The following is a 15,700-nucleotide window of genomic DNA, read 5'->3' on the forward strand; positions in this document are numbered from 1 at the left end:
ATCAACTGGTATGTGGATATTTAGCACTAAATAAAATTCTTCAGTCTCTCTACATAATACTGTAATTATTTTATGTTACTTCTCCATATGTGAAAAATCCTATTAGATAAATCTATATATGTTATTTTCAAATGTCAAAGTATTTTAAAGACACAAAAGGAAAATAGTTTATTAAGATTATGTAGTTATTGTTTTTATTCTATTGCTCTTTATTTCTCATTTTCCAAGCATTCTGGTATCAGTTCCATACTATCTAAATATTTTCCTCAGTAACTGATTTTGAATATGTGTGGTAGCTATAAATTATCTAAGTTGTTCTTCATCTGAGAATATTTCACTTTAGTTCTTAAAGGGTATTCCACTGGATATAGAATGATGGTGTGACAGTCCTTTTCTTTCAATACTTTTAAAACTATTGTTCCAGTTTCTTTTAGTCTCCTTGAGAAAGGGGCTGTTATTGGAATCACTGTTCCCCTGTTGGCATTATGTCATTTTTCTGGACGGTTTTGATTTTTTTTTTTCATTTAGTGTTTTGATAATTATGTGTCTAGGCATGAATATCTTTGTGGTTATCCTGTTTAGAGTTCTCTCAGACTATTGAATGTATAGATTTATGCTTTTGCCATACCCAAGAAGTTTTCAGCTATTATTTCTTCAAAAACTTTTTTAGCAACACACTCTTTATTTTTATTTTTCTTAGAACCCTGGTGACACAAATTTTAGTTTATTATTATTGCTCAACAGTTCCCTTAGATTTTGTTCCATTTTCAAATAACACTATTTTTTTTTGTTCAGATTAGATAGTTTTTATTGATCTACCTTCAAATTCATAGGCTACTATCTTTATTTTGTTACTGAGTCCTCCCAGTGAGGGTTTTTTGTTTGTTTGTTTTAGTTATTGCATTTTCTATTTTTGGTAGCTTTTCATTTGGTTCCTCTTTATATCTTCTGTATTATATCTAGTTACATTTTCTTTTGATTTTGTTTTAAGAGTGTTCATAATTGATCACTCAAGATTTTAAAAATAGCTGCTTTTATGTCTTTGTTAGGTAATTCCAACATATATATCATCTTGTTCTTGGCACCTGTTGATTATCTTTTGCTATGCAAGTTGAGGAATTCTGAATTGTGTCCTAAACATTCTGAATAATATGTTATAGGACTTTGAAATCTGTTTAAATCCAATGGCTAATGTTGATATCCTTTTCAGGTACTTGAAATGGTCAGGTTCATGCCGTAATGGCTAACTGAACTCTGTGGGCTATATTTTAAATGTAACTTCAGTTTTCAAAAAAATTGTCCTGCTATTCAGATCAGTCCCCTGGTTTGCCACCAGAGTTTTACCTGGGGACATTAGCTCAGTTTTTCCATTTAAAAGCCAATTAAGATCAGATCCAAGCATCTGGAGGTCAGGGATACTTGGAGTTTTCTCACTTCAGGCCTCTGAGTGCATTTTATGATGCAATGAGAAGGAAAACATAAAAGAAGGATAATGTATTTGGTTTTGTGTAATGAGAAGTCTACCAATTCAGGTCATGAAAGCATGAGAACATGAGCATGTTGAAGAGACATCAAAGTGGAAATATCCATTAAGCATTTTGAATTTAAAGTTTGTTTCTCAGGAGAAATCAAATGTTACTCCTATCATCAAGGAAGCTAGATTACCAGAAGTGTAAAGAATAGTCTTTTGTCCCCCACTTTCTATGTTAAAACCTGTGATTTGCAGCAAATGTTTCCATGTGTACTTCAAGTGACTGATTTATAAATTACAGCAGTAATGTATTTCCAAAGTCTCTTTTAGGTCTTAATGAGAGACCTTAGATGCTTGCCAATAATAATTAATAGACGTTCTTTTGAATCACCACCCTCTGGGGGAAAGAAATATCTTGTCCTGTTACAACTATGCTACTGCTATGCTTTTGAACCAAATGGTGCATATCTTTGTAAAGGCTGGAGGAGTTACTGATTATGAATCTCAAGGGCCCTTATTCAAATTTAGCTTCTTAGAAGTACAGGACACACACACACACACACGGCAAGCACAGTTATTGGATGGAGACCCTGCTGAGTGATTAAGTCTCTACTTGATGAGTCTCAACCATTTGGCATACACTATTCTTCTTCTCATTCATAAGCCTAAATTTACCCCATTTGGAAAACAAATGGTATACCTCTATCAACACAGAAAGTCATCCAATCATGCTTATTGGCAGCTTAAATCATACAAGGGTGTGAATCAATTTAGTATATGAAATTTCAGTTAGAATCATTGAGTGCTTATCATATTTTTAAAAATCTGTTTAAAAATATTGAATATCAAGAAATAATGACTACCCTAGATAATAATACCTAATATTTCAAAATAATGAATAATTTTGTCCTGGCTGGTGTGCCTAAATGGGTTGAGTGCCAGATGGTGAACCAAAGGGTCGCTGGCTCAATTTCCAGTCAGGGAACATGCTTGGGTTGCTGGCCATGTCCCCAGAAGGGGGCATGCAAGAGGTAATCACATAGTGATGTTTCTCTCCCTCTCTTTCTCCCTCGCTTTCCCTCTCTCTAAAAATAATAATAATAATAATAATAATAATAATAATAATTAGTTTCGAATCCTAATATTTGGTCTTACACATTTCTGTATGGAAGTTAGGAGGGCCATACTCCACAGTGATGCAAAAATTATTTTTTGAATACAAATCTAATTATATTTACCCCTTGCCCATATGAATTTAATAATATCTCTATAAGAAATGATGGATAAAACTTATGTTTTTTGTATGGTATATAATATTTCTAGTCAAAGATCAGCATTACCATCTATAGGTTTATTAGAAATGCAGAATATAAGGCTCTTCCCCAAAATATTTTAATCATGATCTTCCTGGAACCTCAGGTAACTCACATGCACATTAAAATTTGAGAAACACTGTAATTTAGGATGCCTTATAACCTTCACCTAATCTGACACTCCTTGTCTGATATCTAATATGCTTTCTCTATGTTTCTTAGCCAAACCTCAGTGTTCCAAAATACAGCCTCTCTAATCCCATCTTTCTCTAAACTCTCCCTCTTCTATGCTTATTATTTAACCCTTATCATTTGGCAATCTCCTACACCTAATGCTAAGCTCAAATATCACCTCTCCTTCCTCTGAAAGAACTATTTTCTTCAGTTTGTGCATTGCCCTAGCACTCCTTTTCTAGCTCTATTCCATGGTATTGTACTTATGCACGAAGGAAGCAGTATGTTGTGGTGTTTAAGAGTGAGGTTTGGTTAATTCTTTCACCTTTTTCATGCGACCCCACAAGTCCACAACCCCTCCTTTCCTCCAACAGCTGTCAGTGTGTTCTCTGCTTCCATGAGTCTGTTTCTATTTTCTTTGTTAGTTTATTTTTGTTCATTAGATTCCACATATGAGTGAAATCATATGGTACTTGTCTTTCTCTGATGGGCTTATTTCACTTAGCATAATGTTCTCCAGGTTCATCCATGCTGTCACAAAGGATAAGATTTCATTCTTTTTTTATGGCCATTTAGTATTGCATTGTGTAATGTATGCTTTTTTTATCTACTCATCTACTGATGGACATTTGGGCGATTTCCATAGCATGGCTACTGTAAATAATAATGCAATGAGCATAAGGGTGTATATATATGACACAAACTTTAAAGATAAGCTTATTTATTTCGTTATGTTCTAATTTTATGGATTTTTGTGTACTTTTAATTTTGTTGTAAAGTTACTCAAGTATTTATATAGTTCCAGTGTCAAATCTACAAGTCAGTTAAACTCAGAGATATTGAACTTCAAGCCCAACTCTTTCTCCTCTGGTGTGTAACTATTTTCTCCCCAACAGAAAAGCTGTTTTTGCTTTTCATTCTCAAAAAAAGTATTTTTATTTTTTTTACTTTTTAGGTAAATACTAGTTTACTATATACATCTGTACACCTTGTTTTGTTAAACTTTCTACATCTAATTTTGTTCAATGGGCAGGGAATTAACTCCTATTAGTAGGCAGATGTGGGAACTACATGAAATAATGTACAGATAATGTGCATCCTAATTAGCATATAATAGCCATTCAGGGACTATCAGTAAAACTTGAATATGGATGGAGACATTATGTCTATTTTTGACAAGATAAACTGGAATAGATAATGTGTTTGAGTAGTACCTTTGTCTTTGTATCTGGTGTGTGTGGTCTTGACAAGCCTGACAAGGGCCACAAGGTATAGCCCCAACTGATAAAATAAAAATTCTCAGGGAACCAATCAATCCAAGTGTAGATTTCACCAACTGTAGATAAGTAGATGGAAAGAATAGAAAATAATCTTCTAAATCTGGTTTTTGCACTATTTTCTCTGGCCAAATCATAACCTTGAATCTGACAAGCCATACTTATGAAAAGTCATCAGACAAGAGTTGATTTCTTGGCAAATACAATGAATTTTTTGTTATGTTTAGATAAATATGCTTCTGTCCCACAGGCATCACTGGCATTCCCTACTTTCCTAGGCAGTTGATTTTAAGTGCTCATAACACCTGTATTTCTAATATAGTGAAAGGAAGGAAGAAAGGCTATAAGAAAGAAAGGAAAAGGAGAGCAGTGGGAAGAGGGGGAATGGGATCATAGGAAGATAGGTGGAAAGGAGGCAAGGAAAAATTTATTGATTGCTTACATAAGAAATATATCTCATTCATTTATAAATTGAGCAAATAGTGCTCATGTGGGTCCCCTGAGCCAGGAGCTAAATCAAATATTAGAGATACAAAAGGGAATGAGATGAGACAGACATGGTCCTTACCCACAAATTTCTCATATTCTAGCCATGACCGCACACATTAAACAGCATGAACAGATTGTCACCATCCCCTCCAAAACCCTCTTGAGACTGGCTATAATAATCAAAATAAAATACAATATTAGTATGGCTTTAAGGTTCTACTTTATCTCACTCTTGCATAAATCATTGACATCATCACTTAATATGTTCTTTTTCCCTTCACTCTGGCCATATTGGTCTTGCAAACTCCTACACATCCATCTCTCATTTCCATGTCAGTGTCTTTGCACTTGCCTAACTCCTCTTTCTTGCATGCTCTTTCCATAGATCTTTACATGTAACACTTCTTCACTTCTGGGCTGAGCATAATAACACACCCCACCCCAAAAGGTATCTATGTTCTAATCCTTGGATACCTTTGAATATGTAAATATGTTATCACACATGGCAAATAGGGCTTTGAAGATTTTTTAAGATTAAGGACTGAAATGGAGAGTTTATCAGAGAAAGATATGATAGAAGATTAGAGAAATGTGATATGATAAGACATGATCTATTGGCTTTGAAGATGGAGGAAGGCATCCATGTGTCAAAAATGTGGTTAGCTTTTAGTATCAAGAAAATGCAAGGAAACAAGCCCTACTCTAGGCCCTTCAGAGTAATGAAACTATGATAACATCTTGATTTTAGCCTAATGAGACCCATGTCAGAATTTTGACCTATAGAACCGTAAAAGAATAATTCTGTGTTGTTTTGAGACACTAGATTTTTGGTAATTTGTTATAACAATAAAAAATTCACACAAATTTATTTAGATGTCTAAATAACATCACCTCTATAAATAGTTCTTTTGTAATCTATCTACTTACAATAATTCCTATTCTATTACTCTCCAACAGTTTGCCCTGTTCATTTTTCTTCTTAACAATTAGCACTGCCTGAGATTTATATTGTCTGTTTATTGTTTTTCTCTCTCTAACAGCAGAAGATAAACTCCATGAAGGAAATGGCTTTGTTTACTATTCAAGATACTACCCGCTACCTAATCTCTGTCACATGCTAAGTGGCACTCACAAATCATTTATTGATGAATGAATGGATTACAATTATCTAAGGATGAATATAAGGTGCTCTAAAGGTATATAACAAGAGGAACCATCTAGTCTGAGGGTTCCTGCAAAGTGTTTTGGAGTCAGTAAAGTTTAAACTGCATTAGGTATTTTATTTACATGTATCAGAGTAACGTCAGTGTTAAATAAAAAAGGAAAAGAAAAACATACTCTTCATTCAGACAAGCACTTTTTTATTTTTTGAAAATAACACCAAAAGTATTTGTTTCGGCAGTTTTTTAAAGAAAGAATCAAAGTGTTTTTAAGATAAAAAGTAGTAAAACTAGGGTTGTTAAAGCAAGACTGAAAATATAAACTGACTTTAAGAAACAACAAGTGCTGGCAAGGATGCGGAGAAACGAGAACCCTACTGCACTGTTGGTGGGAATGCAGACTGGTGCAGCCACTATGGAGAAAGGTATGGAATTACCTCAAAAGATTAAAAGTGGAACTGCCTTTTGAACCAGCGACTCCACTACTAGGATTATACCTGAAGAATCTTGAAACACCAATTCAAAAGAACTTATGCACCCCTATGTTCATTGCAGCACTGTTTACAATAGCTAAGTGCTGGAAACAACCTAAGTGTCCATCTGTAGATGAGTGGATCAAAAAACTGTGGTACATTTACACAATGGAATACTATGCAGCAGAGAGAAAGAAGGAACTCCTGCCATTTGCAACAACATGGATGGAACTAGAGAGAATTATGCTTAGTGAAATAAGCCAGGCAAAGAAAGAAAAATACCATATGATATCACCTAATACAGGAAACTAAAGAACAACACAAACAAAGGAACTAAATAGAACAAAGAGCAGAATAGCAGTCAATAGGGGGGAGGGGAGAAGGAGAGAAGGGGGATAAGTAAGGGGAGGGTTTAGTCAAAGAACCTGTATAAATGACTCATGGACATGGACAACGGGGAGAGATATGATTGCGGGAGAGGGGGTGGGTTGGGTGGGGAAGAGAAATTGGGGGAAAAGGGGACAACTGTAATTGAAAAACCAAAAATAAAAAAAATAATAAAATAAGTAAATAAATAAATAAAATCCCCCCCCCCCAAAAAAAGAACTACCTATTTAACAGTTTTCTGGAATGGTTTTCACTAAGTTGACTGTTTTCCCTGGAGAGGTATTTGGAATCGCTGTGACCTGACTTTGGACCCTGTTGGGACATGTATGTTGAGTTATTTTTGCAGTGTTTTCTTCCGTCACAATGCCATCCCCATGTTACTGATGGGCTAAAATGCTGGGCTCTGCATATGAGCAACTGTTAGTCTTCTCTTCGCCACCTCCGCATTGCTGCTACCCTTGCTCTTTTCCCATTTTCTATTTACTATAATTTCTATGCTCCATATTAGGTAGTTGCTTGTTAATTCTGCCAGAAGGGAGCTTGCTATTTTTACCATGCATGACAGTCATTAGCAGGATTAACTGATTTGTATTGACTTGATACTGTTTTGTTTATCATGTGCTTTGTGACTTATGTTCTCTGATGGCACCATGTGGCTGTTCTTGGGTCTGTTCTATTTTTATTCACATACAAAACAAAAAGTCATTTTAAAAATACGGACCAAATTCTCTCAAATGTGTATCACATGTAATCATTTCAAAGTCATTTTGGATGTTGCATGCTTTTATAATCATGTTGGATGTTCTATAGCAAGTTTTAAATAATTATTTATTTTACTACTTTTGGAATATCTGAAAACAGTTTTTATCTTTAAACTGTCGTAATAAAAAACTTGACATAGTTTATTTTAGTATATGGATAGGCTCTGAAATGTACTCACAGGGAACATCTTGAGTGTCAAGCTAATACTTCAGACTTGAACAAATATATATTTAATGAAAATAAAATCTAAATGTAAAGATCTTATAGAAGTAAAATATAATTTTTATATGATATGATCTGACACTCCTCTTCACAAAATATAGGTAAAGCAATCCCATTAAAACTAGGTCATATAATTCTTCTGCCTTCCAATGGCTGACCATTTTACTCAGAATAACAGCCTACGTGATTTTGAATGATGTGTACTGCAACCCCATATTTTTCTTGCACTTACATATGTAACCTTGTTTTTTTCCACTCATTGAGGTCCTTACCTCAACCCCACTGGACTCAGGTATTTGAATACACTAAGCTAGATCTCATGTTAAAACATTTATATTTTCTGTTCTTGCTATTTAGAACATTTTTTGCATATTTTCTCCACTCTCACATATTTCATGTCTCTAATCAAATGCCCCTTAGCTGGGAGATGTTCTTTATCAACTTTACATGAAATAAGTGCATCACCTCATAATCTTTATCCACACTGACGCGTTTTTTTAAAATCACCTTTTAAAGTATCATTTACACAAAATAAAATACATAATTTTAATTGTATAGTTTCATAAATTTTGATTAATGTAAAGAATCATTTAACCATCACCATAATCAAAATATCAAACATTTTCACTTCTCAGAAAGTTCCTGTCTGACACAAGGCACTCAAAACCTCACCTTAGTACCAGACCTACTGATCTACTTTCTGCCAATATAAAAACTTTTTATAATTTTTTTTCCTATTCTAGAAATGCATGTTAATGGACTCATACAGAAATTTCTCTTTTATATCTGGCTTCTATTATTCAACATGCTTTTGAAATTCATCTAGGTCTTTGAGTATACCCATAGTTATTTTTATTACCAAATAAAATTCAATTGTATGGATAAACCACAATTTGTTTATTCATTCACCTGTTGATAGGCATTTGGATTATTTCAAGAGTTTCACTATTATAAATAATACTACTATTAAGATTTGTGTACAGATCTTTCTGTGGACATATATTATTCTTTCTAATGGGTTAATATGTAAAATTTGAATTGACCAGTCATATATTTCACTCTTACTTAACTAAATAATTTATTTGAGGTAATTGTAGATCCATATATAAGTATAAGAAATAACACAGATATTCCATCTATCTTCAGTGAGTTTCCCCTATTGGTAACTACAGTACAATATTACAACCAGGAAATTGAAGTTGATATAATCCATCAATTTTATTATGATTTTGCCACCTTTATATGTATGTGTGGATGTGTCTGTGTGTGGTTTTATGCAATTTTATCACACATTTAGATTTGTGTTCCTACCTCTGTTTTCAAAACACAAAACAGTTTCATCATTACAAGAATTCCTTCTTCTACCCTTATATAGCCACGATCACCAACCTACCCTAATTTCAACCTCTATCTGACCCCGGGAAATCACTAATCTGTTCTCCATCTGCATAATTTTGTCATTCAACAATGTTATATAAATAAAATCATACAGATATAACCTATTGTTGTCTTTTACTCTTTGCATAATTCTTTTATGATTCATCTAAGTTGTTGCTTATGGCAATAGTTTGTTCTGTTTATTGCTATTTTGTATTCCATATGGATATACCACAGTTGTTTTCAGTTTATTTTTATTATGAATATAACTGTTATGAATGTTTTTTGGGGAACATAGTTTTCATTTCTCTGATATTATTCCCAAGAGTGCAATTGCTATGTAGTATGGTGGTTGAATGTCCAGTTTTATAAGAAATGCCAATTTGTTTTCCAGAGTGGTCTTAACATTTTGCACTCCCACAAGAAGTACATTTTGAAATACAACAAGTATTTCAAAACAGTTTAGCCATTTGGACAGGTGTGCAGAAATACACCATTGTGGTTTTATTTTGCATTTGGCTAATGGTAATGTTGAACATCTCTGAATGTGCTTATTTGTCATCTGTATATCCTCTTCAATGAAATGTCTGTTTATAATTTTTGCCTGTTTTCTATTTGAAGTGTCATTTTACTGTTTCATTTTAAAAGTTCATTGTATGTTTTAGGCACCAGCCCTGCTTTGAACATGCTTGCAGATGTTTTCTTTCAGTCTGCAGCTCATTGTTTTAATCTTCTTAACAGGGTTTTTGGTAGAGCAAATGTTTTCATCCGGCTACATAACTATAATCAGTTACTGGGATTTTTATTGGGATTGCATTGACTCTATAGATCAATTTGAGAAGAACCAATATCTTAACAATATTGAGTCTTTCTAATCAGGAACATGAAATATATCTATATTTATTTAGTTCCTTGATTTCATTCACCTGAGCTTTCTAGTTTTGCTCATAAAGAATTTGTACGTATTTTGTTAGATTTATACCCAATCATTTCATTTGTTTGGATGCTAATGTAAATTATATTGTGCTTTCTATTTCAGAGTTTACATTTTTATTGTCAGTATTTAAGAAGGCAATTAACCTTTGTATATACTGTATTCTTTAAATTTGTTTATTATTCCAGCAGAGGTTTCTAGGGGGCGGGGGCAGGTAATCAATTTTTTTGATTCTCTACATAGACGATCATATCATCTGTTAACAAAGATAGTTTTATTTATTTCTTCCCAATTTGTATACATTTTATTTATTTTATTGCCTTACTGAATTCAGTATGATGTTGAAAAATAATTGTGAAAAGGGACACCCTTGCCTTGTACTTGATCTTAGTGTGAAAGTTTTGTTTCTCACTATTATAAGGTTAGCTATAGGTTTTTTTTGTATGTAATCCATCAATTACTAGTTTACTGAGTTTTTATCCCAAGTGGATGTTATCACTATTATCTTTTTTAGATTATTGTTTTGTCTCCTAAGTAGTGTTTCTACAGTATTTCCTCACTTATCATGGGTATTACACTCTAGACCCACCCCCCTGCAATAGGTGAAAATCCATGAAGTAGGAACCTTACATTTGTTTTAGTATTCATATATATTTTAAAGCTTTATAAACCCTTCCCACACACTTATAAACCATTCCCAGTCCCTTATTAACCTTTTCCACACTTTTATAAACACTATTTATGTTCTTAAACATATTCTACACTCTTAAACCTACGTAAATTTAACAACATACATATACAGTACCGCAAAATCCCATGATATAGTGAAAAATCTGTGATAACTAATTAAATATAATATTTTTTAAAAATCCCGTGATACATTGAGGCCACAGTAAGTGAACTGTGATATACAGAGGGACTACTGTATATCTTTTGAAACTTTGTAACCTTTTTTTTATTTTCAATTACAGTTGACAGTCAATATTATTTTATGTTAATTTTAAGTATACAGCATAGTGGTTAGACAACTATATAATTTACAGAGTGATCCCCACCCACCAATAATTCAGTATGCATTTGGTACTCTACATAATTATTAAAATATGTAGTTTCCTTTTTAAATAGTTGCAGAGTGGTACTGGCAAAACTTACCTCAAAACCTGTCATTCAATACCCCAAATAAGTTTCTATCTCACTAAGATTAAAACCCAAAGAACTTATAATTATCTTTCCTATAAAAATTTGATCTCATCTCTTTTCACTCTCTTTTTAGTACATTCTAATCTAACATTACTGATATGTTCCCTGTTCTTCAAATATCCCATACATTCCATTGATGCAGGGACTTTGCTCTCAGTGTTCCCTATGCCTGGAATGGCTGTCACTAGATAGCCACTTGGCTTACCCCTCATTTGCTTCAGATATTTTGTCATTTAACAAATATTTATTTTAAATGCAAAAATTCATGGTCAAATTTTAAAATCTCCCATAATCTATGATATGGCCTCAGATTTTTACTCAGAAGTCAACTTCTCACTGAAGCATATCTGGCCTTCCTCTTTAATGTTTCAGCCCCCTTCTTGACTTTCACATACCATGTCTCATATTTAGTTTTTATCCTTAGCAATTTTAATTATTTTATGTATGACATGTGTCAGTTATCGAATGCCACAATAGTGCCACATAGGTAATTGCAAAGCCTCAATGGCATATAAAAATAAATTTTATTTTTACTCATAAGTCTCTAGGTAGCCTGGATGGTTCTTCTGATTAGTACTGAGCTCAATTATCTTGCCTAGGCTCATTTGCTATCTGGGGTCTACTTTTGGCTTGGGTAGGAGCATCTTGGTCCAGGGTGGCCTCTTGGTTTGTTCTCATCGGAAAAGTAGCACTCAGAAAGTATAAAAATGTGAAAGAATTTTTTTAAGTCTAGGTTTGGAACACACACTGTTACTTCCATCACATTCTATTTTCCAAAACGAGTTTAAAAAGTAACCCACATTCAAAGTTTGTGCAAAACTGCACTGCAAAGGGGCTTGGGTATAGTGAGATAATTATGAACAAAAATCTCATCAATCCACCACACTACGTGTTTACTTATATATTTTACTTATCACCAGTCACTTTTATCAGACAGAATATAACCTCTGAATGGGTGAGAATTTTGTCTGTTTTATTAAATGCTTTATCCAATTACATTTCCTGGTATACAACAGGAACTTAATAATTACTTGTTGAAGTGGATAAATGGAGACCCCTGTGATCAACTGCCCTATATAATACCTTAACAGAGACTAAGTTTTATGTCAAGCACTCTACCATTTTTTTCTTTTTAATTTCAAGAACCTGAAACAAAGACAAACATGTAAAGGGGATATAGTAAATATGTTTAGGATTAGTGAATGAATACTAAATGGCAATGGTTGGTCCGGAGACTTCCCTTGCCAGTAGAAGGTGTAGTTGGTTTCTCTGATAGTTCCGTTGTCGGCCAACCGGGTCTCCTGTAGAGCCGCAATGTCGATGTTTAGTCGTGCCAGTTCCCTCTCGATGACAGCGGTTTTCCTGGCACCCTTGATCCACGGAAGGTCTGCAGTAAGTCCGGGGCACATGGTCCTGATGTTCCAGCTAGCGAGGCGAAGAGCCGGAGGCTTCTTTCTTGTTGTTTGCTTGGAATTAACTGGTGCGGGTGTTTTGTGGCCCACTTTTCGAGAGGCGCCTCTCTGATCCCCACGCACCCAGTGGGGCAGGCGAGCCATGGCGAGACGGCACCTAATTGGCTGGGGCTGCCCAGCTTGAGGTGGGCGGTAGCTGTCCAGTGAGGTGCGATGACCTCTCCCACCGTCAGAGGAGACCCCTGGCGCTCGTTTCCTTCGCCAATCGGATGAGCTTATAACCGGTATCTGTCTCCTCCCGTGTTGAGTCGACATCTTGCGATGACGCTGGAGTGTCCTCTCCAGTGAAACTGAAGCTACAGAGCACGGTGTTGGGTTCGCTGTGAAGAACACGCTTGTTAACTCCATAGAGCCACCCACAGGAGGCACAGAGAGATTACTTACCCTCCGATTGTCAACAACTTTCGGCCCAGTCAGCATTCTTAGCGCGTACGCCCCAACCCTCTGCGCCACCATTGAAGAGAAAGAACAGTTCTACCATGCACTGGACAAAGCGTTATCCAAGATCCCCAGAAGTAACGCTCTCTATCTCCTTGAAGAATTCAACACAAGAGTAGGAGCCGACCACATGGCCTGGCACACCTGCCTTGGAAACTTTGGGAGAGGAAAGATCAATGAGAATGGTCAGCGACTGCTTGAGCTTTCGTGTCACCACGGCCTGTGCATGACAAACACATTCTTCAAGTGCAAAGAGATCCACCAGGTGTCATGGAGGCACCCCCGCTCCCGCCATTGGCACCAGCTTGACCTCGTCATCACCAGAAGAACGGATATTGGCAGCACCCTCCTCACCCGCAGCTACCACAGTGCAGACTGCGACACGGACCATGCCCTCGTGGTAAGCAAGGTGCGCATAATGCCGAAGAGGTTGCACCACTCCAAGATGAAGGGTCGCCCACGCATCAACACCAGTTGTGCCAGCAACCCAGTTAAGACCCAGCAATTCATCAACAAGATGGAAGATGCACTCGGCGAGGGAGTGGCGGCAGATGACATTATCGAATCCAATTGGCCACGTCTCCGCGACGCCATATACAACTCCGCCATTATTGCTTACGGGAAGAAAGAGCAGAAGAACGCTGACTGGTACGAGGCTCACTGGGAAGAAATGGAACCCGTGATCGAGGCTAAGAGGAAGGCCCTACTGGCTTACAAGGCCACGCCCACTCCCAGTACACTTCAAGCTCTACGGGCTGCCAGGAACAAAGTCCAGAAGACCGCCCGCCACTGTGCCAACACCTATTGGCTAAACCTGTGCAGAAGCATCCAGGAAGCCGCCGATATAGGCAACGCACGAGGAATGTATGAGGGTATCAAGAAGGCAACAGGCCCAATCCCCTCCAAGATCGCCCCCCTTAAGTCCAAGACAGGTGAGGTCATCACTGACCAGGAACAGCAAATGCGGCGGTGGACCGAGCACTACCTCGAGCTGTACGCGACGAGGAACACCGTAACAGACACTGCTCTTAACGCCATCCCAGACCTACCAGTCATGGAGGAGCTAGACACCCCACCTACTGCGGCAGAGCTCAGCAAAGCCATCGACCGCCTTGCTTGCGGGAAAGCACCAGGAAGCGACGGAATCCCTCCAGAAATCCTAAAGAGCGGGAAACCAGTCCTGCTACAGCCGCTCCACCATCTACTCTGTCTCTGCTGGAAGGAGGGTTACATCCCCCAGGATATGAGAGACGCCAACATTATCACCATGTACAAGAACAAAGGAGACCGCAGCGACTGCAACAACTACCGGGGCATCTCTCTCCTGAGCGTCGTCGGCAAAGTATTCGCCCGGGTCGCTCTTGCCCGCCTGCAGACCCTTGCTTCCCGCGTCTACCCAGAGTCCCAGTGTGGCTTCAGAGCTGGCCGATCAACAGTGGACATGATCTTCTCCCTACGCCAGCTGCAGGAGAAGTGTCACGAGCAGCATAAACCACTCTACCTCGCCTTTATCGACCTCACGAAGGCGTTTGATCTGGTCAGTCGAAGCGGACTCTTCAGCTTGCTATGGAAGATTGGCTGTCCACCACATCTGCTTGCTGTGGTCATGTCCTTTCACGACAACATGCACAGCACAGTGTCCTACAACGGCACAACCTCTGAGGCCTTCCCAGTCAGCAGCGGAGTAAAGCAGGGCTGCGTCCTCGCGCCTACGCTGTTCGGAATCTTCTTCTCCATGCTCCTCCAATACGCCTTTAAGGACTGCAGCGAGGGTGTCTTCATTCACACCAGATCCGATGGCAAGCTCTACAACCTGGCCCGTCTACGAGCCAAGAACAAAGTCAAAGAGGTGCTCATCCGTGAGATGCTCTTCGCCGACGACGCAGCTTTGACATCACATTCTGAAGAGGGACTCCAGCAGCTAGTCACTTGCCTTTCCCACGCATGCAAGGAGTTCGGACTAGCCATCAGCCTGATGAAGACGAATGTTATGGCTCAAGGCACGGGGACTCCCCCATGCATCACCATCGACGGGTACACCCTGGAGGTTGTCAACGACTTCACTTACCTCGGGTCCACCATCTCGAGCTCTCTGTCAGTTGACTTGGAGGTCAACCGGAGAATCGCCAGGGCAGCCACAGTTATGGCCAGACTGAACCGGCGAACGTGGAACAATTCCAGCCTCACTGAGAAAACCAGACTGCGCATCTACCAAGCCTGCGTACTCAGCACTCTCCTCTATGGCAGCGAGACGTGGACCACCTACGCAAGGCATGAAAGGAAACTCAACAGCTTCCACATGAGGTGCCTGCGACGCGTCCTGCATGTCGCCTGGCAGGATAAAGTCCCCAACACCGAGGTGCTGAAGCGAGCCAACATGAGCAGTTTGCATGCAGTTCTTAGTGAGAGACGCCTCAGGTGGCTCGGCCATGTCAAAAGAATGGATGCAGGCCGTATCCCCAAAGACCTCCTCTACGGCGAGCTAGCAGAAGGCAAGAGGATGACAGGGCGCCCAAAACTGCGGTTCAAAGACATCTGCAAAAAGGACATG

The sequence above is a fragment of the Furipterus horrens genome, unplaced genomic scaffold (genome assembly GCF_987537825.1).
Source record: "Furipterus horrens unplaced genomic scaffold, mFurHor1.1.pri manual_scaffold_4, whole genome shotgun sequence".
Taxonomy (NCBI): domain Eukaryota; kingdom Metazoa; phylum Chordata; class Mammalia; order Chiroptera; family Furipteridae; genus Furipterus; species Furipterus horrens.